Source organism: Myotis nattereri (genome assembly GCF_964212035.1).
Source record: "Myotis nattereri genome assembly, chromosome: 5".
Lineage (NCBI taxonomy): Eukaryota > Metazoa > Chordata > Mammalia > Chiroptera > Vespertilionidae > Myotis > Myotis nattereri.
Window position 1 is genome coordinate 25909524 of NC_138080.1, and position 2989 is coordinate 25912512.

Sequence of the window (2989 nt, forward strand, 5' to 3'; positions counted from 1 at the left end):
TTGAGTTTGACATACTTGGTCTACACTCACTTCCCAGGTGACCTCAGGAAGCCAGATGACTTGAAAGACCTTCAAAACAGAAGAAAAGAAAAAGAAAAAAAAAAGAAAGAAAGAAAGAAAAAGGAAAAAAGACCTTCAAAACACTGGGCATTCCTGGTTGCATGCCTCCAGCCTGGGAACCCTCCCTGAAGCTCAGGCACACACATCCAACCATTTGTGTGACGACTTCTCTTGGAAATGTTCCATTCGGCGGGTCCAAAATCAACCTCCCTGTACAGAACACTGTCCTGCCCGGATCCCTTTGCTTCTGTCTTATTGTTTCTTTGCACCATTGCCAGGGTTTTGTGTGCTTTTGTCTGATGGCCTGCACCTGTAACTCTGGGAGCACTATCCTGGGGGAGAACTACCCTGGGCTCCGGGCCGTTTGCTACACATTCAGAGGACCAGAAGTGCCCGGGAGCTTAAATGTTCCCCTTGGGTGACCTTCAGTCAAGGACTTACCACTGTAGGACAACTCGAAAATATAACATCCTCCAGAGCTCCCTGCAGGGTCAGGCAGCGGGCGCCCCCTGCAGGATTCTGCCTGAGCTTGCTCCCCAACAGCTCTGCTTACTCTTGTTTCTTTGGCTCTTCTTCTCTCGCATGTCACATAGGATCAAGCAGGTCAGCTCCATCTTCAAATGACATCCAAAACTGGCACGCTTTTTATCACCTTCACCAAGACTACCTGCGTCCAGCCCATTATCAGCGCCTGCCTGAACTAGTGCAGTAGCCTCCTAATTGGTCCCACTGCTCTGTTTCCTATCAGACAGTCCTTGCACACAGCAGCCAGAGGGCTGTGAGCATGCATAAGAGACAGGGAACTTAAATGCTAACAGCAGTCACCAATACCGTGCACCTTCCCCTGGGGCAGGTGCTATGCTAAGTAAAGTAAGCTCTTTCCATTCATTCGGTTGTACCAGGCACTCTATCCTGCCCTGGGATAAGGTGGTAAAGGACAGGCACGAGCCCTAGCCAGTTTGGCTCAGTGGATATAGAGCGTCAGCCTGGGGACTGAAGGGTCCTGGGTTTGATTCCCGGTCAGGGCACATGCCTGGGTTGCAGGCTTGATCCCCAGTGGGGAGTGTGCAGGAAGCAGCCGATCAATGATTCTCTCTCATCATTGATGTTTCTCTCTCTTCCTCTCCATTACTCTCTGAACTCAATAAAAACATATTTACAAAAGGAGAAGAAGAGGCACGACCTGGGTCCCCTTTGAGCTGACATTCTGGGCGAGAAGGTTGATGCGTAGAAAGTAAAAACACAAATAAATAATTGCAGACTGTGACCAGTGCCATGAAGGAAATAAACAATGCCGCGACCTTCACGGCTAGGGTTCAGGGCCTGAAGGAGGGGCCGATGCACAAATGAAAACACTAGACAAGAAATATGAATTTAGAAGGCATGGGGGCCAGGTGGAGACCTCTCTTGGAGAGGCACACCGAAACCTGGCCTTGTCCTCTATTTATTCAATTTCAGATACACGTCTTGTCCTCAGTAAAGCACAGCAAACAGGTAGCAGGCAGACTGTCTCTAAGGTCAGCAAAGATCAGTAAGGTTCAGTAAACATTTACTTTGAGGTTATTAGGTCAGGAAATTGCTTCGAGCCACCACTAAGTCAACAGAACAATCGTGCTGGGCATTAGCCCTGCTGATGCCCAAGGTCCACTGGCCTTCCTCGTTCCGTGGTGCCCTCTCATGATAGTATCGGCAGTGGGTGGCTTCCCGCAAAACAGGTTGACGTGGTTGTCACCAAGAGAGGCCAACTTTAGGTGAGCAGGGAAGGCTCCCTGGAGGAGGTGACCCCTCAGCTGAAAGTGGAAGGATGAGGAGCTAACCGTGCAAAAAACCAGGGGGAGAGCATTTCAGGCACAAGCCCTGGGGCCAGAGTAGCTGGATGAACCAGCAAGGGGAAGGTGATGGGGCAGGTGGGGCAGGGCCTATGGGCTGCAGTGAGACCTTTGGCTTGTACTCTGAATAAGGTGGGAGCCCTGGATGGCTCTTGAGCAGAGGTGTGAACTCGTTCAGTTGTTCACAGGTCCCCTTCTGCACCTGTCGGGGGAACATGATGGCAGGAGCTGGGGACCAGCACGAGGAACTGTATGGTCCAGGTGAGTGATAATGAGGGCTGAGGGCTGAGATATGGGGAGAAGTGGGCATGTTTAGGAAATATTTTGGAGGTGAGGCTAGCAGGAGCTGCGGTAAAGTGAAAAAACTTACTTGAAGCTAGAGGTGAACAAGGAACCCAGAGAACCTTAGTACAGGTTAGCGGGTGTGGGCTTTAGGGCCAAGGAAACCTGGCCCCGTTCCGGCTGGCTAGGCAACCTCTTTGCCTTAATAAACTTACTAAGGGGAGAGCAATAGAAGCAAGGTATGGTATGCAGATAGGAAGTACTAAAAAAAATAAATAAATAAAAAATGGTGGCTGCTTAAGAAAAAATTCCAGGCAAAGGCATATACTAGTAGGAGTAAGAAAGGCAGTTAACATGGTGGGGCACTTGGCTTAGAGGTGATGGTGACAGCTGGCAGCAGGGGGCAGCGGCGAGCTTCCAGGCAGCCTGGCAGGGTGCCACTTTCCAGATCCAAATGAGCTACACAGTGGCACCTGAGGTGCCTGGGCCAGGGGACAAAGCAGGCCTCGGGACAAACCCAGGCCATGTGACCGAAGAGGGGGAGGCGGGAAGTGGATAGCGGGGCGGGGGTGGGAGGTGAATAGCCCGTGGCCGCCTTCTGGAGTCCAGGCACCAGAACCTAATAAGGGACATTTGTTCAGGAGAAACCTGAGCTGCTTGCAGGGTGGAATCCAGGCGGAGACGGGGGCCAGCAGACAGGGCTTCCTGGTCCCCTTCCCCTGGACACAGTCACCCCAGCTCAGAGAATTCCAGGGCTATACCAGCTGGGGTTCTCCTTACCAGCCTCCCGCGGCCCCCACAAACACTCCAGGCTTGGG